Here is a 24,484-nt window from a genome sequence, read left to right as displayed (position 1 = left end):
AATAAATATTATTCAGTTTGTACACGTCAACAGATGGGCTACGTGTGTTAGCCGTGTCTCAAGTCATTAAACAGCTTCTATATGTACATCGACGAACCGCTATCGGAAGAAGTAAATCGACAAACCGACCTGTAGGGTAATAAGTTCCGAAAAAATTGCAAGGATGGCGAGACTTTGAATGATGGCGTTTAACAATGGCACCAGAATCGAAGAGTAACCGCATCAATAAATGAAAAAAGATAAATGTCCTTCCTGGTTGATGTTAATCTGGAATTAACTGTTATACAAATTCCATCTTTGAAGCAATTTGGCACTTTCGATGTCTCTGGCTAACGTGATAAACGCGTTTGACTTGAGGATAGGCCTTTGGTAGATAGGATGACGGCTGGCGAGCGACGGGGTATCAGGAGTGGAGTAATTGAGCAGCAACCATTGATTAGGTATCAGTCAAGTGGGGGCCACTTGCAATCACCGAGAGACGGAGGGGCGCTCAAATTCGCCCTCAGGAGGGCCAATATCTATTCAATGGTAATCACTCGAAACTAAGTCTTCTTGGTTTGGTTTTCTCAGAAATTGACCACTTAGTATACTGTGTATTGTTTCGTGGAAGTGACCGACGTGATTTGAGAAAGTGACTTTTCAGACTTATATTGTTGGAAGTAAGTTGACTTTACAGTTGCCAGCTGCTCATTTTCTGCTGAACAGACACAGTCTGTGAATGTCTAGGAGTGGTATGAAGAGTCCACATTGGTGTTCACTCTTCTTTATGTTCAGGCTCACCATGGATCCTCACCGCCCTCGGGTGCAGGTTCTACTTTGATCCCTCACCACCCCAAGTATTGAAGTTCTACAGAAGGTGTTCACCTTACTTAGTGTGCAGGTCAAGTACTGGTGCTCACTATCCTTAGTGTTCAGGTCCTAGACTGAGTGTTCACTATCCTTAAAGATTGTTTGCAATGAAAATGTAACGATGAATTTCACTTTATACAAAAATGAAAATTAAATAAAGTGAAATTAAGATTGCAAATTCTCATAATTTTACCTTGCCATTTGAACATTTAAATCTGAGAATTTCCATTCAACTTAGGAAAAAGTTGTTTAACAAACGATCATAGTTTCAAATCGCTATTATTGGTTTGTATACCTGGTCAGGTAGCAGCTACCTACCAATTATAACACGTACAGATACCATACAGGTAAACTAGACATCACTCCATCTCATTAGTACACTTGAATAAATATTTGATCAAATTGTGCTAATACAACCAGTAACAATACTCGGAATTTCAGTCAATGTCTAGTTATCTGTCATTGACTGACGGAAAGCACTGTTGATGCCATGACTTCATCTGCTTCCAGTACTGATGTCATCATTGGACATGAACAATGTTGAGTTAATAACCTCTTCTTCATTGTTACCAGGTACGTACCTCTTATGCAATGTGCAATTTACTTCAATTGTATATTGGGGTAGGTATCAGCACGTATATATAACCTGAGCTTTCAGAGGCGTAGTGTCGAAGTGAAACCAGCTTGAGTCTTACTGGGTTGTTCAGCTGCGGTTTGAGACACCGTAGAATCGTCAAGGCGTGTTTAACTTGCCGTCGTTTGTTAAAGAAAGCGTCATAGTCGAGTATTAAGGTAGGTACCGATGTGTATGTGATATACACCTTAATGAAATGCTATTCCTCGTTAGTAAACTAATACTTGTTGAGGTTTATCATAATGTGAGTCGTTCATTTTGAGTCCAATTATACTATTGTCTTCACGCTCTGATTCCATGTCATTGAGGACAAGCAGGGTCAGGTTGTGAGTGAGAAGCACATGGCACGAAGTTACGAAGATGTGTATGCGATTCCGTAAGTGCTCATTGAAGTCTGTAAGTCTCGATATTTTGAAGTCTTGATGTTTCTACCTTGTGTAAACGTGGACGTCAAGGGGTAGTTTGGCGGTTCGGGCGTGTGCCAGTCAATCTGGAGGTACGACTTGATACCCGAAGAGGGTAATGTTTTCAAGCGTAACGTTATCCACTCTAAAAGCAGCGAAGAGTTTTCTAACTCCAAACAGATGTGACAAAGATACTGACACGTACGTACGTACGTGCATGCGTGTTTCCTTGCGTGAAGAAGGGGAGAGGGACAAGACTATACAAGCTGGTAAATTAGTTACTCTGACTTACGCCTTATTATTCAAATGAGAACAATCATATGAAAGATATTTTTGAATAGAATATGATTCATATTTTGTTTTTGTCTATGGTTTAAATTTTCATTCGTAGTTAAGACCCGACCACGCAACGCCTTAACGGAAAAATTCACTTCCATTGAAACCTGAAGATGTAACGACCTACGAACAGCTTCTTAACCTATTCCGCATTCATCTCCATTGCGCTTTTTGTAATACGTTTAAATTCAACCGCAATAACAGTTAAGCCTGAATTTAGAATATTTATAAGCATTTAATACTTCTAAAAGACAATCATTAACCCAAATGTTTTATTCTCCTCAGTCTATCTGCATATCGTTGATAGTCCATTGTTCTTGGTGCCACTAGAAACCCTCGTCAGAGTAACCAAAGGTCTTCTTAAGACGACGTGGAACTTATTTATCTCGGCCATTATTAGAGTTTACGGTCGCATCATGAATCTGAGAACGAGGATTCTATCGATTTTGAGCACAGCCTTTACGTATGAATTACCTTCTTCGTTGAGATATCGTTGTTGGATTAAATTTCATTTTCAGAATATTTATTTTCAAAGAGTGAGTATGGTTTGGCAACTTAGCGTTCTTGATAAGTCCCGGTTTATTATGAGGTTTGTTCCGCTCTGTCGTACAGAGAGCGCGATGCGGAAGGGGATTGATCTTATGAACGACAAGCGGCGTTGTCAGAGTTCTTTGTCTCCGAGGTATCTCACTCCAACAAACATGTATCAAATTATCGCCGCATGGTATCCCAGAACACCGTTTCACCTTTATAGAGGAGAATCTGCTGTCACATCCAGCTCTCTGAATGAACACAGTGGAGGCGCACTACTGAGGATATGTAGGGGTGGGTTTGTTTCAGAATTGCGATTGGGGTTTATCTTGATCAAAATGGTTCCCAACTTCAGGATTTCCTTACCAGAGTGTTATATGTAGTGCTATAACTTTATATTTTGGAAATGAAAGTGAAAGATCTGTTTGTCGGATCTGTGTATCTGATCTGTTTGTCACATATGCAAGTCAAATGTTTGGGTCAAATCAGTGGGCCAGATCTACTAGTCAAACAATTTCGTTATCTTGGTATTGTTTGTTGTTTAATGCCACACTCAGCAATATTCCAGCTATAAGGCGACGGTCTGTAAATAATCGAGTCTAGACCAGACAATCCAGTGATAACCATCATAAGCATCAATCTACGCAATCGGGATGCGATGACATATGTCAACCAAGTCAGCGAGCCTGACCACCCGACCCCGTCAGTCGCCTCTTACGACAAGCATTGGTTACTGAAGACCAATTCCTACCCGGATCGTCACGGGTGGTATTTACTTAATGGCAACAGAGAATCGGTTAATGGATTTGAACAGATGTTTTTCGGTAATATTACCGAAAGAAATCGTAAACGGATGTAGGTCAATGTGCAATGAAATATTGTGACCCACACTAGGTACTACTGTACCAGTCTGTGGTGATTCGTCAGTAATACAAAAACACCTGGCATGTGTCTCAGTACATGCATAGATATATGTTATCCCCAAAGAACAAGAAAATCAGCTAAACTTCCCAATGTATCTTGCACATGCTTTGAATACTGAAGTTCGTAAAACCACGTGGATGTTATTTATTTTAAATATTGAAATATCATGTAACCGATGACAATCAAAGGAATATATATTTATACACCATTGGTGTAACTCGTAATGGATTCTCTTTAATTCATGTGTTGTAATCACACTGCACATACGATAAGTAACTGACACAATCAATAACTATTAGTAAAAGGCGTCAGCATTGTAAAGAAATCAAATTATGCTGAATCATCAGAATCAAGATGACTCTACAAAATAAATTTTATTTTCAATTACGTTTTGAACATATTGATTCAGGACGAACAAAATGAAAACAGTCAGTAATTTAGTAATTCTCCCGCCACTGTACTCCTTAAATATGGCAGTATTTACTCACTGGCCAATTTACATTTAAATTTGTCGTTTAACTGTTAAGTGTAACGAGCAGTGTACTTTCTACTATAGGAAATAATGTCAAAGTTTAAAGCCATGTTGCCAATGTGATGCGAAATATCAAAGTAGGAACCAAGCTCGTTCAATGTGTTTTCGCACCAAGATAATGAGCAGTAGCGTCGGTTCCGAATGTCAGAATGTCACTCAGACTCCGCGCAGGGCTCATTACAACTGTCACCGCATCGCGTCAGGACAAGTCGCTGCATGGAGCTTGATTATCACCGTCAACATATGCCACGTGGGCTGCGCAACAACGCACGCTATTCGCTCAAGAACAATTCCCCCGTTGAAATACACAATTGCTTGAACATTGTTCAAATCACCTGACACGAAATTTACACGCAATAGATGTAGCAATAATTTCTAATCGGGAATAATATCATATTACCCTCGTACATTCAACTGTTCAAAGGTACATAAAGATCAAAGTTGTTTTCAATCTCACCATTAAGTGGTTGTTGATATAGTGACTCACGCCAGTGTACATATACACAATACGAAACATTCAGATATAGTCAAGTAATAAGAGCGTAACGGGGCACACATGTGTGATGTTGCGACCGTCATTCAGTCAATACAAATAGCAATGAAATCGGTAAGAGGCAAAGCACGCTCTTTGCGTACACACGCAATATAAGCGCAATAAAATTGGTATTAACATTGCGAGATATCGACGAAAGCTATGACCTAAACCACGTCCTTTATAAACGTTTCAAGGAAATAACATTTAAAAACTCACAAGCTGTATCATTCCGTTAAATACTTGTTCAAAGACTGTGGTCTGTGATTAAATGTGGATCAGAAAATACATAATTTAAACATGATATTTGTTAAATATACGCCCATTTAAAGGTAAAAATATATGAAATAAAACTACGATTTAGGTCACAGAAGTAACAGCTTTGACATTTAACAATTTTATTTTTTTTTAAATACAAGAAATCATGTGTTATACTCTTATTAAATTTTTATTCATATTTATGCTAAATTAAACACTGCGATAGTGAATAAATAACGAACAGAGATTTGAATAGGTTCGATTTCTTAGGTTAACTTACCCGATAAACTTACTTTGCAATTTATATTACCGTTACTTTCCATTGATACAACCGAGTGTATGACGTCAGGCTTTTTACGACCATCTGTGGTGATTATTGTATTATATGCGGTGGTAATAAATATTATTCAGTTTGTACACGTCAACAGATGGGCTACGTGTGTTAGCCGTGTCTCAAGTCATTAAACAGCTTCTATATGTACATCGACGAACCGCTATCGGAAGAAGTAAATCGACAAACCGACCTGTAGGGTAATAAGTTCCGAAAAAATTGCAAGGATGGCGAGACTTTGAATGATGGCGTTTAACAATGGCACCAGAATCGAAGAGTAACCGCATCAATAAATGAAAAAAAGATAAACGTCCTTCCTGGTTGATGTTAATCTGGAATTAACTGTTATACAAATTCCATCTTTGAAGCAATTTGGCACTTTCGATGTCTCTGGCTAACGTGATAAACGCGTTTGACTTGAGGATAGGCCTTTGGTAGATAGGATGACGGCTGGCGAGCGACGGGGTATCAGGAGTGGAGTAATTGAGCAGCAACCATTGATTAGGTATCAGTCAAGTGGGGGCCACTTGCAATCACCGAGAGACGGAGGGGCGCTCAAATTCGCCCCCAGGAGGGCCAATATCTATTCAATGGTAATCACTCGAAACTAAGTCTTCTTGGTTTGGTTTTCTCAGAAATTGACCACTTAGTATACTGTGTATTGTTTCGTGGAAGTGACCGACGTGATTTGAGAAAGTGACTTTTCAGACTTATATTGTTGGAAGTAAGTTGACTTTACAGTTGCCAGTTGCTCATTTTCTGCTGAACAGACACAGTCTGTGAATGTCTAGGAGTGGTATGAAGAGTCCACATTGGTGTTCACTCTTCTTTATGTGCAGGCTCACCATGGATCCTCACCGCCCTCGGGTGCAGGTTCTACTTTGATCCTCACCACCCCAAGTATTGAGGTTCTACGAAGGTGTTCACCTTACTTAGTGTGCAGGTCAAGTACTGGTGCTCACTATCCTTAGTGTTCAGGTCCTAGACTGGTGTTCACTATCCTTAAAGATTGTTTGCAATGAAAATGTAACGATGAATTTCACTTTATACAAAAATGAAAATTAAATAAAGTGAAATTAAGATTGCAAATTCTCATAATTTTACCTTGCCATTTGAACATTTAAATCTGAGAATTTCATTCAACTTAGGAAAAAGTTGTTTAACAAACGATCATGGTTTCAAATCGCTATTATTGGTTTGTATTACAAGGGGGTATAGTATGTACATTAAATGAAACACCGAGAACAAGTAGGGTTTGTCTAAATTAACACTCATCACGTACCGCACGTGCATTTGTTTCACTGTTCCAACTACTGCGCTTACCCCTTTGTAATACAAACCAGTAATAGCGATTTGAATCTATGATCGTTTGTTAAACAACTTTTATCCCAAGTTGAATAAAATTTTGAGTTTTAAATGTTCAAATGGCAAGGTAAAATTATGAGGATTCGCAATCTTAATTTCACTTTATTTGATTTATATTTTTGTTGAAATTGTAATTCATCGGTGCGTTTTCACTGCGAACAGACTGCAGCGTTCAGGTCCTATACTGGTGTTCTATATCCTTAGCGTTCAGGTCATATACTGGTGTTCTATATCCTTAGCTTGCAGGTCCTATACTGGTGTTCCATATCCTTAGTGCTCAGGTCCTATACTGGTATTCTATATCCTAAGCATTTAGGTCCTATACTGGTGTTCTATATCCTAAGTGTCCAGGTCCTTTACTGGTGTTCTATATCCTTAGTGCTCAGACCTTATACTGGTGTTCTTTATCCTAAGTTTTCAGGTCCTATACTGGTGTTCTATATCCTTAATGTACATATAATATTCTGGTGTTATATAACGATCATGTGCTGGTCCTATATTGGTGTTCTATAGCGTTCATTTGCAGATCCTATAATGGTGTTCTATATCGTCCATGTGCAGATCCTATAATGGTGTTCACTACCCTTAGTGTACAGAACCCGTGAAGATCCGGGTTAGATTTGATCTTCAGTAACCCATGCTTGTAAGAGGCGACTAAGGGGATCGTGTGGTCAGGCTCGCTGACTTGGTTGACACATGACATCGGTTCCTAATCGCGTAGATCGATGTTCATGCTGTTGATCACTGGATTGTCTGGTCCAGACTCGATTATTTACAGACCGCCGCCATATGGCTAGAATATTGCTTAATGTGGCGTAAAACTAAACTCACTCACTCACTAGTGGACAGATCCTACACTGATGTTCTCTAACCTTCGTGTACATGCCTACCGGTATTCATCCCTAGTATGATGGGTCTAAACCGGTATGGCAGCAAATGCAGAGAAGTAATAAACTCTACAACCATGCAGACAAGTTGGTGATGTATCAGCACACTGGAACAGGCCATCAGCAGTAAGGAATGACATTCAATGTCCTGTATTATTTTCTCGTTTGAGTCTTTGATGTTGGTAACAAACTTCGTACGAATGATTCCGATATGTAAATTGAATTCACACAAACTGATTGCCCCTCTGGGAAGAAACATTTGCGTTAACAAAACAACACCGTTGGAAATACCGACAGTTTGACATTCTGATGAGAAGGTCGTGCTGTCATTTCTTTACTGATCGAATGTTCAGTTTGACATTAACAGTGTGAGTTTCTAAAACAAATGACCTTGTTGAAGGTCATTAAAGATGTTTTCTTTCGGATATGAGAAACTAAAACGTATGTAGCATACGACAGAAGTCATAATTAGTAGACGCCAATACAAAGCTACCATTCCAGTCTACAATCGCGTGTAGGGACGTAGCCGCCCAGCTTAAGACTATTTCAAGGGGATGCGTTTCAAAGACGACAACGGAAAGGTATTGTATTTGATGCTGACTCTGCCACCTCCAAATCATAGGATGTTACTGCATTATCGCCCCAGGACCTTTCCTGTGCTGCATTGATTATTTCCAACTTTCCATTCCTGAGAGTATGAGTGTCAAAAATACGCCTTCCAGCATGGAGCAACGCTCTTAATGGTTAAATGGTCTGTTCATTTTTACGACAGAACATTCACAAACCATTTCCAAAAAGAACACTATAGTTATCATCGTTCTTTTTGTTCCATCATGTTGAATTTGTTCCTGTATTTCGCAATCGAGATGAATAAACAGTTTCAATTATGTTTTTAAATACGTAACCGTTTGACTGAGATGATGTCAACGATGATGCTGCAGAACTTCTGCGGCAGAGTTACGTTATTCTGGAGTGACTGAGTGAGTTTAGTTTTATGCCGTTTTTAGCATTATTCCAGCAATATCACGGCGGGGGACACCAGAAATGGGCTTCACACATTGTAGCCATGTAGGAATCGAACCCGGGTCTTCGGCGTGTCAGTCGAACGCTTTCACCACTAGGCTACCCTACTTTGTTCAGGAATTTACAGTGCTTGTGTAGTGAGATACAGTGTAGCATGGTATGTCATGACGTAGTTGGGCGTGGCGTTGCATGCCGTAACATAGTAGGACGTAACGTAGTACACGTGTGAGTCGAGACGTAGTTTGACGTGGAATGACATTCTTATCGAGATTTGTTACGGCTTTGCGTATCAAATTTGGGTGTGGCGTGGTTTAGCGTGGCGTTACATAGCGTGCCCTTGTTGGGCGTAATGTGGTCAGACGTAGCATACGTGGATATGGCGTGCCTTGGCGTTGCATGAGGTAACGTAATAGACTGGAGCGTCGTACACGTGGATCTGAGTTACGTGTAGTTGCGTTACGTTTATAATGTAATGTAACAATTGCCATGTGGCATGATCCTTGCATGGAATGTAATTGTTATCACTCAGCAAGGCTGTGAGTAAGTACTGTATGTTGGGATAGCGTACAATACAGTATGATACTGTATGTCAGGATTGTGCACATTATGATACTGTATGTCAGGAAATTACACAATATGCTGTTGTATGTTGGGACATTAATATACACGTGGAAAAAAGTATCACAACAACAATGGTTTTAACCCATATAGCCATTCATATTCATATCATAATTATGTTTGATTATTTTGAACCTTGGGGCGCACCATACATTGATTATTTACATTGTATACGCACGTGCTACGATCAAAGGTGAGCATCACGTGCAGTACGTGTATCCGTCATTAAGCATCTCAAGTTTCAGTAAACTGGTCTTGCAGCTCGATAACTTGGAAAATCAATTGATTTCGTTGTTGATCAGAAAATATGGGGCCTCCTCAACTGCCAACTGGTCAAAGATGGCAAGATATTGGTATGCGGAATGCTGGCATGCCATTGAGGGCTATTGCAAGAGAAGTTGATACTCATCCGTCGACTCTCAGCTGACTGGCCATAAAACATCAGCACACTAATGACGTTCAGGTCGACCACGAGAAACAACTCCAAGGGAGCATACAGCACTTCCTAGGTCACGGCTAAGGGTCCACTGGTCGGACAAAAGTCCATTTGTTTTGTTCATGACTGATGGCCGAGCTCGTGTTGGGCACCGTTTGGCGGAGGATCATTGATGGTGTAGGGGTGCCCCTCACATGACTGCACGCTTGACCACGTGTCGAGCACAAATCTGAATGGACAATTGTCCACCCCTGACATTCAGGACATGGTTGTTGTACCACAATTTAATGACACAACTAGACCAGTCTTCACGGACCACAATTCTAGGCCACTTCATGGTCGTGCCGCTGGTGATTTCAAGAGGCGATGGCAACCCAACCAGATCCAGAGTCCAGATCTCAACCTAATAGATATTTTATGGTAATTACATGTATGGACTGATATTATATGAAAATTACGTGTATGATGTGATATGGTTTGGATAAAACATGTAATATGTGATATTGTATGCTAATGTATGCAAAGTGTATTACATTTAAGATACCATAATATGCTATTTTAGTGTACAGTATGACATTTAGGATTTGAACATTTATGACATTTTTATTGTCTTGTACAGTGCAATAACACATGTATATGGTGCCGTAGGCATGAAATGTTTAAAGGATTGAGTGAGTGAGTTTTAGCAATATTCCAGCAATATCACAGCGGGGGACACCAGAAAAGGGCTTCACACATTGCACCCATGTGGGGGATCAAACCCAGGCCTTCCGCGTGACGAGCTAACGATTAACCACTTGGCAACCTCCCCGCCCCTTGAATGAATGATATTGTATTAAGTTTTATGGCGTTGTTTGTTAAACAGTGGGAGTACATAATTGATCACGTGATAAGGACAAATACTGTTTTTTTGTGACGTAAAATGAATACGGTGTCCCATGGTATGACCCCAGTGACATGTCACCCCTTTGTAGCATGAACTGCCTGGATCACAGACCTTACATTAGACAGTATTTGAATCAACATTTGCAACAAAGCTGGGCTACCGCGGTTTAGAATAACCATCATGCCATCAATTAGAGGTCGCCCTCTTCTGGTCTCCCGCCATGATGAAGTATGGTTACGTTGCCACACTGGACACAGTTATTACACAAATTCAGTTTTCCTAAAAGACGAAGACCCTCATCCCAGCATCCCTTGCAACAGTCCAGTTTCTATCAAGCACATTTTGCTTGATTGTGTTGATTTTGCTATAATCAGACAACGGGTTTGTGATAGTATTCATACTTCATCCGAACCTTTAAAGAACAGTATCTAACATCCTGATCTTATCTTATTTAAAAGAAAACAAGCTATACGATAAATCTAAGTTTATCCTAATAGTCAATTTATACCTTTGAATGTAATATTTGACAGCGATAATAATTCATATCACTTGCATTGTAAATGTTAACATGTAGTTAAAGTAATGCCATTTCTTCCCGCTCTCTCCCAATTGCGTAGATCGATGCTCATGTTGTTGATCACTGGATTGTCTGGTCCAGACTCGATTATTTACAGACCGGTGCCATATTGCCGACGTTAAACAACAACCAACCAATCTTTCCGCTCTGCGGCGTCAAACAATATTCATTCACTGACGTTGTATCTGCACTCTTGCAGCTAGTGTTGACAACAGTGTTCCATCGTCTCGATCTGCCATGATGGTCTGACTTACACCAGCGCTTCGCTGTGCTTTGTAACGGAAACAAGGTGGTGTGAGTTAGTGAAGGCAGCAACATGTGGTGCAGCTTTGTAACGGATTGAGCATTGAGATGAAAAGTAATATAGGGCAATGTAGCGGTGTAGCAGACATCGCTGTTATCGGATACTCAGAAGAAATGTATATAAATAGCGAAACGACAGCGAATATTTAACATTAAGCTTTTAGACTTCAAATTGTAGTCAAGGAAAAAAAATTATTTTCCCAAGTGTTGCATATTTCTTGTATGCGCAATGGTTTAAAAAAAACACGCTTACATTATAATATGGCGAATAGTCTATTAAGTGTTACACAAAACGCGCATTTGGATTATGATAATAATTTATGAGCGAGCAGCTGTTGATATAAAACAGAACAAAACAACGCGATGATGAGACAGTTTTAGATTAGCCATACATGTGTGGGTAGTGTATTTGGGATGATTAGCATTTAATATTTGTATCTGTAAAGAGAGTCCTTAATACCACCCATCTTGATAACCACCATACAATATACACTATTGTGTTATCTCGTTAGGAACAGCAGTTTTCCTAACAGAGAAACCTCTCTGAGCCGGATCCTGGCAATCCGGACACCAACGTTTCTGACAATTGCTGCGGACAACGATGACAAAAATATATAATGGCATTACACCATACTGATTTGCTAACTTGGAAGTCTGTAAATCCCAACAATATCAGTTGAAACTCTACCGATTTTGCTATATATTCGTTCCAGTTTTATATCTGCGTCTTGTCAGATGTTCCGTTTTTATTCAAATACTTATTATATGCCAGTCAAATGTTAACATGTCATCTTACCAAAGCAAAAGGATGAATCAATGCACAAATTCAGTGTCCTCAGCTTCATCATACACGAAGACAAGATGCCATCAGGGTAGACTTTGACACGGGTTATAGGTCTGTTGAGAGCCAGGTGACATTTTGGGCAATGAGTCTAAAACCATCAATACCCATCTGCGCATAATGGCCCAGACAGTTGCCATTAAAGTCATAGCTCTCGGCAGCTAAACAAACTTTGGTCGTCGATGGTCATTATGCTGTATTATTGAAGGTAGAATGTCAGGCAAGAAACTCCCTCTGTGGCTGTGTAGCTGAGGCAGATGAGATCACTGGTTTCTTATTGTCTTCGAATGTCTGCGAAATATGATAGAACGGACGTAAATGAGATATGTCATATTCCACGTAATCAATTACAAAGTTCAAAAGTTAGCAAATATAATCATATCAAACGTCATGGATTTGTTTCAAGTTATGAGATTTTGAGGATTATGTTTTCAGAGAACCTTAAAACCATAGACGTCTATTATGACATCACAGTCAGTGTTAGTATGGCATGCCTATGATGGCTCTATGGACATGTCTGTCAAAGGATAGCAGTAGTTTATTTCATAAAGTAATATAGGCCATAGGCCCAGGCTACACATTGACAATTACAGTGAGAAGGTATGTTATAACGAAGACTGTCTCAGTAACACAGCTTGATATATATAATGTTGATAAATGTTGACTCTATGGACATGTCTGTCCATGGTGAATCTATGAACATGTCTGTCTCATGACGACTCTATGGACATGTCTGTCTCATGGTGACTCTATGGACATGTCTGTCTCATGGTGACTCTATGGACATGTCTGTCAATGGTGACTCTATGGACATGTCTGTCCATGGTGAATCTATGGACATGTCTGTCCATGGTGAATCTATGGACATGTCTGTCCATGGTGAATCTATGGACATGTCTGTCCATGATGACTCTATGGACATGTCTGTATGTCTGTCCATGGTGAATCATGGTGATGACTCTATGGACATGTCTGTCAATGGTGACTCTATGGACATGTCTGTCCATGGTGAATCTATGGACATGTCTGTCCATGGTGAATCTATGGACATGTCTGTCAATGCTGACTCTATGGACATGTCTGTCAATGCTGACTCTATGGACATGTCTGTCATGGTGAATCTATGATGCCTCTATGGACATGTCTGCCAATGCTGACTCTATGGACATGTCTGTCAATGCTGACTCTATGGACATGTCTGTCAATGCTGACTCTATGGACATGTCTGTCAATGCTGACTCTATGGACATGTCTGTCAATGCCCATGGTGAATCTATGGACATGTCTGTCAATGCTGACTCTATGGACATGTCTGTCACATGATGACTCTATGGACATGTCTGTCACATGATGACTCTATGGACATGTCTGGCCATTGTGAATCTATGGACATGTCTCTCGCGTCATCGTGCCAGCCGGGGTCTATCTCCATCGATATGTTAAGCATGCATGTCTCGAGAAATGGATGGTACCTATCCCGAAACGTCTTAGCTCGACATATCAGACTGAATATTGCCTATCTCGTCATTCTGGCTAAGGTTATCTTTTGTTTTAATTGTGTCTATCTGTACATATCAGTAATGAATGCCACAATGAATCCTATATTTTATCTCACGTTTTCTCACCTTCACTGATAATTATCCCTCGGTTACTCGAACTTGCTTATCTCGCAGTACCAAGTCAGCTACAAATTAAGTAAACACCGTTTATAACGAGCACGTTTATAACGAACTGATGGACACAACGAACATGTTTTAGGTTCCGGTCACTTGATGCATATTTTAGTTGAAACGCTTATATCGAACTTCGGTTATAACGAACTAAAATTAGTGGTCCATTTGAATATAACCGTGGTTTGCTGTACTCAATTTACCCTTTGTGACGAACAGTACTAAGCAGTAACGGTCTATTTCCGTCAACTTCGACATAGCAGTATTTCTGTGTACGTCGAAGTATCGACAATTCTCTATCTCGAATCAGTCAGCCGTAGTTAGGAGGTGTACTAAGTCGCCTGTAGACGATGTGGGGGTTAGGCCGATCGATCAGCTGACGGGCAGGCCACATCGGCACCTCTACATCGCCACAGCCTGCACGCTCAGTCAGGATTCGGTCTGACATCCACAGTCTCTCTGTTTCAGGGGTTGTGTAAAGCTAGGGGTACGGCGGACAGACGCTGGGGGGTACGACATCATCCCCGCGGGGGAAGGGGACATCGAGAATCACACCTACATACGGTAAGTGTCTTTTAATTATATCCTATTTGCATGAACTTCATAACGTTCACGACTTCACCTTCATCGATGCAAGTTTTTATTCAATTTAATTCTAAACGTACATTGATCAATATTTAGTTGTATGAAATGATCGATATTATACAGACTGCGCTGTCACACACTGAAGGGTTAACAGTTTATGTAGGAAAATCACAATAACTTTACAATCATTGTCATATAATGGTTATAGGATAAACAGTTTCATTACTTCCCAAACTAATATCAAATATCAAATATAGTTTCTTTATTAAATTTACTTGACACTTGCGTGTATATTAATACACAACAGTATAACAAGTTTTAGCAACGGATTAAAATTTAATATGTTAAAGAGAACAACGAATTCACGATGAACGTACCACTAGTTGGTTTTATGGTTAGACATAAGCAGTTTTGTTTTCGTTTAAAAATTTGAATCAATAAAACTATATTCCTTTGAGGGAGTGAGAGTGCATTACAGCTGTATGTTTGGCCCTCTTTAGTGACGGCAGACTGAAATAATCGAAATTTAAATTTTGCGTTAATGAATTTTTAAACTTGTTGATTGTTGTAAACTGAAGAGAACTGTAGCGGATGCGGGCTAGGATGGAGATGATGGATGTGATAACATTCCACATCCAGGATGACACTTGAATGGTGATGTTCCTAACAATTTTAAACTGAAATATAGAACGTAGGAAAACGCTTGTCAAAACGTATTACTGGACAACGAGCACTGACCTAGATGTATCCTACTACAGCTACATCGTGGGAGGCGATGTGTTCGTTGATGTTCGTGTTTGTAAGTATATTGGACGGACTCTATATTAAAGAACACCCGGTGTCATCTCTCATTGATACGTTTACTGTCTGACTTGTAGGGTACTGTAACATATGACAAAGTCAAACCAATGGAAACAAACACAAACATTACAACAAATTCATCCGTAAATAAATACATTACAATGACGTCATATTTAATTTAATTATTCCTAAAATGTATTTCAGCAGTGTTAATTGCTTAGTCTTTATTTGCATTTCATGTTTGTTTGATATATTTACAATATACATAACAAAGATTGCGTCAGCCTACATAATTAACCAACATCAGCGTAATATGGGTCTTTCCAATACATGTAGATCCACGTGTACATAACTAGTACATACAGGGTCACAAAGCGTCCCCACGTCCCTGCAACAATAGCAGTGTACAACTACATGTTTGTTTTATTCTCTAGCGTGGGTATTGCATGTGACGTTTGATATTATGTGGCGTTTAACATGACGGGACTTCAACGCTCGTCGTTCCTACCACCAGCCGCCAGATGTCGCTCTGTGTGTGCTTTGTTGGTATTACAATTACCAGTGTGTTGATAAAGGTCATATCGCAACTCGTAAACAGTCAGCTTTGATAAGTTACACTGCTGAATAAACAAAGGTATATCGGCTCCCTTACAGCACCAAGACGTCACACGTTTCTATTTGTCATTTCGGTTTTATTCCCGACAGATGATAAATATAGAATATCTAAATGAGAGAGTGAGGCAGTGGTTTCTCAGACTGAGGTAATGGCATGGAACGTACGAGCTTTGATAACTAGAATAACTTATTCTTAAATATATCTGCCAACATTCCTGAAATATACTTTATTCATAAATATCTGCTAAATTCATGAAAAAATAATTTATTCATAAATATATCTGCCAAGATTCATTAAATATAGTTTATTCATAAATGTCTGCCAAGATTCAAGAAAAATAGTTTAATTCACTTTGCTTTAGAATAAATTTATATCCAGGGCCGTAGGTAGCCAAGGCGCGGGGAGGGGGGGAGGAGCTGCCCCCCTAGCAGTCTTTTACAGACGATGTACATCAAAGTATTGATATAACGCTCTTTTGAGTGTCATATACCCCCACCGCAGCCCTGAAATCCACACATCAATGAATAACGCAAAGATTGCGGGCAGCCCATCTGACTGAATGATACACCTAATTACATATGATTACAACAACCATTAATAAATAAAATAAGGTATCCAGGACAATGATATAGACTACCCGGAACCCTATAAAATGAAGGCATATTGTGCAATACCTAATGATAATTAACGAACAAAAGACTCAATTAGAAAAGGGATTACATTCAATCCACACGACTCCAAAATATTGAACAAACCTGAATTTATCATGTATATGATGTAAATTCCAAGTGCAATGTCTGGGCTGTCAACTGATTTATATACAGGTATGTCTTAACATATTTATAAAGTTTAGTTCAGAACATTATGTACATAAATGGAGTCATTTAACCTTCAGAAAGCAGGAAATTGCATCTGAGAAGATTTAAGTTTTAAAATTCCCGAGAAAGCACGACCCCGGACCCCCTAGATCATCGGAGGCTTCGCGGCCTCGAACATGGATGGTGCGCCCCCTCACCTATTAAGAAAACTTAACTACGGCCCTGATATCAAAGACTGGGTATTACTTTATTATGGGGTGCGCGATGCCAGTACTGAATGTATGATGTATAAACTGTCTCTACTAAACTGGTCTCGCCAAGTTTGTAAGATCTCTTTTTCAAGTAATGTGTAAGATTAACGTCATTGTCATCTTCTGCATGTGCTGTTTCTGTTCAGGGGGCACGAGTGGACAAGTGGTCCAAGGCGACGTAATTCGCGTCCCTTGGATTCAGTTTCTGCCTTGGGAGGCATAGTCTTTCTCACAGTCCATGAACCATATTATTTTCCCGGTCGCCCTATCTATAATGCAAAAGGGGCGGCGGGGTAGCCCAGTGGTTAAAGCATTCGCTCGTCACGCCGAAGACCCGGGAAAATTCCCCACATGGGTACAATGTGTGAAGCCCATTTCTGGTGTCGCCGCCGCGATATTCCTGGAACATTGCTAAATACGGCATAAAACTGAACTCAATCACTCACTATAATGCAAAAGACTAGATTTTCCCCAGATTAACGTCTGAATCTAACTGTGGCTCTTATAAAACTTAAATAAATGATTATTTGTTTCCATTTAAATGATACATTTTCAGATTCTTAACGTTAATCTAAAGTCGTAGTATGTGTAAGTAACGAACTGGCACGTTGTCGGAAATCTTACACTATTTGTCAAAAGATAAGTATAGTACCTCTAAAGGAATTTAAATGTTAGGCTCTCAATTACTCATACTCATTACTTACATTATACATACCACAAATCCGTGCAGCAATCAGCAATCTGGTCATAAGTGGCGATCAGTCGGGAGGTTAGGCTCGGTGACATGAATGATTTCGTGTCATCGTTCCCAGTCGGTGTGTGCCGACATCACCTCAATGTATGATACATCTTGCAGTATGCGAACCATTAATATTCTTAATGTACCTTAATGTACCTATTTCCAGACATAATATTGAATAAACCCTTCCCCATACAGAAAAGCAGGATTTATATCCGTTGTCAATTCAGCGAGGCTAAGTGCATTTTCAACGGCACTGATTTTCAATGACTGAATAAGTATGTTCTTCCGCCGCTTTTAGCAATATTCCAGCAATATAACGGCGGGGGCCACCAGAAATTGGCTTCACACATTGTACCCATGAGAATCGAACCGGGTCTTCAGCTGCAGCGTGTTGCGCGGACGCTTTAACCACTAGGCTACGCCACCGCCCCTTCCTAATCAGCGGTGCCTGTTTGGTATTTGAACTATGATATGCACGGCAATAAAACCTGTATCCTCTGAGACCGGGGCGGCTCAGCTACTGTTGTTATTTCAGAAGGGCGATCATTCTTGATGCTTGATCTTTCCAGTTTTACGTCAATATATCTGGCTTCAGCTCGAGGCACATTACGTCTACGAACAGTTTGAAGTCTTTGACAACCCGCTTTGTATTCAATGGGTTGATCATGAACACAGATTAATTTCTGTACTGCTTTCACAAAAACATCCAGTATTTCATTAAGTTCCTAATTTGAATGAGGTTCAGCTGATATGGACGTTGATGCTGAATGAAAGCCGATATTGCCTTCATTACCATGCACGCCGTGTTTTGTATTAACAGACTGTTAAGACTTCTCTCATAAGGAACAAATCAAAACACTATTCCAGCGTGCGGAAGGGTTGGAGCAGCCTTTTGGTAAAAGCGTTCGCTCGTCACGCCGAATGTCTGGGTTTGGAACCACACAGTAGACTCATTCCCATGTCCCCTGTCGTGATGTTGCTCAGATGTAGAGGTGTACATCCATTCTCACTCACCCACTCACTCACTCACTCACTCACTCACGGACTCACTCTCACTCACCTAGTCTAGATTCAGTTGCTGAGGGTTCGCGACAATTATGAGACAGATAAATTTTTCTACAGTAATAACGCACTTGGGGGGAACCTTTTATAGAACTGTAGAGTCAGTGCATGTTATCAAACAGAGTCGATTCGTGAACATCATAATTAACATCAAAGTGGGTGTAGACTATTTTACTGGCCTTATGTATCAAAGATGAGTATTAGTTCTCAGTCAATAAATAATGGTTGTAAGTCAAGTTTAGCAATATTCCTGCAAAGGCACGGCATGTTACACTTTCCAAATTGTACCAATGTCGGGAATCGAACCCGTACCTTCAACAAACCGATGTTTCAATCTCAATGCTACTCCACCGCTTGTATGATTCTGTAAAGTCGACTAGAAACCCTGGCATTTAATGAGGCATCTAGAGGCTGTTGAGCAGAACATAAACGTAGTTTAATGGCTGTCCCGAGTCGTCGTTCAGTTCAGTGCTGGTGTTAAGAGCCATTTCCATTCCTGTTATATGACAAGAGTTTGATGAAGGAGCATAATGTTTAGACATGAAACATCGCCCAGAAATTACGAAGACACTTCTCTCCATAAGAGGGCAAGAAATCGACTCAACAATACTTCTCAAAGTTGGTTGGTTGGTTGTTGTTTAACGCCGCACTCAGCAGTATTCCAGCTGTATTGCAGCGGTCTGTAAGTAACCAGACAATCCAGTGATCAACAGCATGAGCATCGATCTACGCAATTGGGACACGATGACATATGTCAACCAAGCTAGCGACCCTGACCACCCGATCCCGTCAGTCGCCTCGCCCGACAGGCTTGGGTTACTGAAGACCAGTTCTAACCCGGATCTTCACCGGTACTTTGTGAAAGAGTTCCCAGAGTGGATGACAGTATTGCCAAGTGTCGGCTTAATGTGGGAGGAAACCCAGAAGTGATATAGGACCTTACCACTTTAGTTAAACCCATGACCAAGGGTATGGTGCTGACAAACTTTGAAATATCACCAGGGTGAATCGGAATTCAATCCCACGATCCTGCTAAGCCGTGAAGATCCGGGTTAGAATTGATCTTCAATAACCCATGCTTGTCGTAAGAGGCGATTAACGGGATTGGGTGGTCAGGCTCTTTGACATGGTTGACACATGTCATCGTATCCCTATTGCGTAGACTGATGCTCATGCTGTTGATCACTGGATTGTCTGGTCCAGGCTGGATTATTTACAGACCGCCGCCATATAGCTTGAATATTGCTGAGTGCGGAGTGAACCTAAACTCACTCACTCACTGATAAGTCGAAGGGACACAACTCTCAACAGCAAATTGCGGCGCCTTAGACGACGAGGCTTCTGATGCCTATTACAGTATAAAGTGAACACATGGAGCTTCCTTTACCACCATACATACCTGCTTCATGAACAATCCTAGCTCACCTGGGTGAGGGGGTCAGTTCCCTGGTTAATCTTCATCATTATCCTTGGTGTGTCAACGCGTTTCTTGCTCCCCCAGTACCTTTACAGTTGTTTTGAATGAAGATCCAATCATATTTTAAAAATGCACTGACTAGATACAACAGGAAGCTTTTATGTCAAGGTCACTTCGAGCATTGTTCGCCTCTAACTGTTTATGACCCAAATGACCTTTTCTATTTTGGTGTATATTATTATGAAATTGTCTTCTAAGTCTTCACTACAAATATACTATCAAAAGTGTACATGATTTCCTAGTTTCTTGTATAATATACAAATAAATACATTGATAATGCAAGGGATGAATAGTGTTTGCGATGTAGATACGCGTTTCTGCTTGCCCTAACACACTTACATGTGGTTCAACTGTAATGGCCGTTGATGGTGTGATGGCGTACTTATGATTCACAGTGAAATGTCATCAGCTGACTGTGAGCGTCTCCTTAATGTGACGCCCAGCGGAGTTGAGATCACGAACCCAAGCTATACAATCAGCGGTAATGTCGAGCGATATGCATTCAGCGTTGTGGGGATGCTTGTGATTAGTTTCAGAAAGCAGGGACCAGAGACGCTTTTGTTTAAATGGATAAATAAACATGGCTTACTCATGTTCTGCTTATCTGAAAACGTGATCATTTAGTATTGTTTGCGCTGTTGAATTTGCTAGCATCTTTCTCACACATATATTCATACATTAAGAACAGAACGTGTTTGACTTTACTTTCGACAAGTATCCACCAAGACTTCGATGAAGACGCCCAAAATGGTCTTCATATATTGGGGCATCATTTTTTCACGAAGCCACCAAATTCTGAACATGGGTCGGTCGGTCGGTCGGGTGAAAAGGAAAAAAATTCCAACTTAATAAAGCCAAAATTATCTGAATAATGTTCTTGATTCTAATTTATTGTAATTCTTATTTCAATTTCTCGCGTACTTTGGACTTGTGGCAGCGATTGATTTAAACATAAACATTTTATATGAGGAGGCGGTACGTTTTAGGTTCGAGTCGGCGGTGTTGGAATGAAAAAAAGTTTTTTATCTTGGGGGTGGGGGTGGGTTAAGGGGGAGACGTCGGAAATAAACTTAGAAGGGTCGATCGGGCGATAAGAAACACAGAAAACAAAAATGCTGCCCTTGCACCAATATGGGGAATAAAACCTGGGCCTTCGGCAGGACGACCAAACTCTTGAACTGCTTCGCTATCCTGCTCATGAGCTCCCACTCCGGGTCCAGTAAAAAGTTACTAGACGTGGCTTTTTCGCAGTTTTAAGTCACTATATGTTTTGATGAATATATTAATGGTTATCCAAAATTGCTAATGAACTGGTTACTATAATCGTCGTTATCTTCCGCGGTCCATTAGTTCATGTCATTAGTTCGCTGGCCGATTAGTTCAAGTCATTGGTGTTATCAATGCACTGATATGTCAGCTGTGTTAACTATAGTTAACTATGCCCGTGCTGGCATCAATGGCTCAGTGTGTTTGCACGTTTAAGATTGACAACATGTCGGCGTTGTTATCATTGGTTCAGTCAAGTTTATTTGGTTCTACATACCTTTCGTGTCAACAATGGTTGAGTCAATGCCATTTATGGTTCGACATGCGGGTTCTGAAATCAGTAGTTCAGTATTTCAGCGGTTTTGTCAGTGAAGTCTAGGGGTACTTATTTTAATAATGAATTGGAATTTAAACTTTGTTGATTCACGTCAAAGCATCCAAATCGCGTAGATCTGTGCTCATGCTGTCAATCACAGGATTGTCTTGTAAGACGCCATACATTACTGACCGCCGTCATATACATGGAATGATAACAATTATCAGATGTCAGAGGTTATATCAGTGTTTCTGTCTCAGGGAGGGGCGGGGGGAGGAGGGGGTAGGTATCAATGGGCCCACATGTCAGCGCTGTTAACATCAGTTCGACATAAGATGTCGATAACAGTTTACATACATTTTCATACTTCCCGAAATAGTAACGCAAATGCATTTTCGTAACATTAGATGGATTCCAGTATTGATTGCTGAATCAGCAGAATGTCACCATATGACGCTCGCTATTACAGCTGCCAGTCGCTGATGTAGATGTGAAATGTTAAAAGTCAGATCTAGAGGTCCAAGCCATATTCAGTCAGCATCATATGTGCCCACCCTGGGACGCAAGAACTGCCTGAATCTCCTACATATATAAGTAATAATACTTAGTACCGCTACACGTCACATGCTTCCTTAATAGCCGTCCGTACTTCCTTCATCACAGACAGACAGACACTTTATTCGGTAATATACGGCCTATGGCCCATTTTACAGTTAATATAATGTATTTAAAATGACACGTGAGCACAAATTGAAATAGTTATCTAGCAATAAATATATGTTTTAACAATGCAACTGCATGTATAACCAAGAGGATTTTGAGAGTTTAATAAATTTACTATTAACATATTGTTTTTATGGACATGTTTAATATGTGGAAGATATTTCTCTCTTTATCTTTATATTTATCACAGACTAATAATACATGGAATTCATCTCAATAAAACCCAATTTACAATTTGCACATTTAATTAGATCAATATCGTCTTGTTTATACCTACATTAAAATTTGTGTAGGGAAAGTCTAAATTTACTCTTATCAAATCCTTATTTTCTAATGATGTTAAATCTTTCTCTGGTTCTATAGCTGACTTAATCGAATAATAATGACATAAAAAGGATGAAGATGAAATACTATTGTGCCAGGTTTGATAATACATATCTTGAAATCTTTGTTTTAATCAAAATAGAAATAACTCTTCATCACCAAAGTCTTGTGCAATCCAAGCAATGTATGGTACGGCTGGAGGAGAGGTCGATTCCCCTGGTTCATCATCATCCTTGGTGAATGCTGGGAAACAGGGATTTTGTAATGGTGAACCACATCATCTGTAGTGCCAGCAGTGGCTGAGTCTGCGACTGTGGTTGACACTGTCTGTCCGTCCAGCAAACACATGCCCCGACTGTGCGAGAGGGTTCAAATTTTGTAATCGAGGTGACCAGTGCAGGGTCGGAATGTTGTTTTCGTGAAGGTATGCTGATGTGAGTCGTGCCGTGTGCTTCTGCTGTTATCGAAATGGATTATGTCATTGGCGTTCTGAATCATGGGAGTGACGGCACCACGGTATCATTGTGTTGTGCTGTTGCCCTAAATAAGAACATGATGACTGGTCCTGCAGCTGAGCAAGACTGCTGCCACACTATCGCCCAAGCTCTTTCTATATTAGCGGCCCTCAGTATGTATCTGGTTAAAAACGTTGACGCCGTATACCCCGAGGTCATCATCCACAGGACGAAGAAAGCAAACTTTGACCTGTCACCGAAACACAGTTCTGTTCGCAGTTGAGGCTGTACACTGCAGGACATCATACCACCAACATGTGCACCATAGTCTAATCTTCCTCAAAGTCCCTAAACCGTATCATGTTCCTTTCCGCCCAGCCCTTTCTGCAGTGCTAAAGCTCTAAATGAAGCACGTCTAGAATTCTTCAGACTGAATCTCCCATCCCATTGGCGTTCCTTTTCATTTTAAAACTTAAGGTTTTTAAGTGGTGTGCCAGATGTAAAGGTATCCATGTTGGTCCTCTGTCGTAGGTGACGAGCTCGGATGTTGCGGTCCTTGGATACTAGGGGTGACTATTGAGGGGGAAACAACTATTGCGATAGCGATAGTCTATTGCAACGTACTATTGCGATAATGATACTATTATATCTGTTAAACACTATTGCAATACTATTTCAATAGTTTTTTCTCTCCTTGAATTGTCTCATTTGAAGTCATTTCCCAAATGAATATATAGTTTATATGAAAAAACTAATAAAAACAAGTTGAAGCAGTTTCAGTCTCTTTTAATGAGTGACAAGAAACTTGAAACCAAGAAGAAGTAAACAGTTAAAACATGAACTGAATGAAGCTGCAAGTCTGCACCCAAACATCGAGTATTTTGCGCTGCGCATTTATCAACGGATGTCAGTTACTAAACTATCGATAGCCACACATACTATCGATGCATCGATAGTTTTTTGTTTCTACCATCGATTAATTGCTATCGGAGATTCAACAATTGCAATGTATCGATAGTCCGATGCATTGTTACAGCCCTATTGGAAACCGTGGTCACTCGCGGTGCAGCATCCGTGTGATGCCACGTTTGCTCCTTTCGTAACGGCAACG

The 24,484-nt window shown here is 40.2% G+C and overlaps 1 protein-coding gene across 1 annotated transcript in view; it reads left to right on the top strand.

Moving 5' to 3' along the window:
• The window catches only part of LOC124276885 (small conductance calcium-activated potassium channel protein-like), a 71,183-nt gene that overhangs the window by 35,253 nt on the left and 11,446 nt on the right, over positions 1-24,484 (top strand). Inside the window, exon 2 of the mRNA XM_046712552.1 lies at positions 14,406-14,501. The gene's annotated coding sequence lies outside the window, so the exon portion shown is untranslated. The remainder of the gene's footprint in view (positions 1-14,405; positions 14,502-24,484) is intronic.

The sequence above is a fragment of the Haliotis rubra genome, unplaced genomic scaffold (genome assembly GCF_003918875.1).
Source record: "Haliotis rubra isolate DU_JTF1 unplaced genomic scaffold, ASM391887v1 Scf215, whole genome shotgun sequence".
Taxonomy (NCBI): Eukaryota; Metazoa; Mollusca; class Gastropoda; order Lepetellida; family Haliotidae; genus Haliotis; species Haliotis rubra.
The sequence above is the reverse complement of the archived record's forward strand: the minus strand, read 5'-3'. Positions and strand labels throughout refer to the sequence as shown.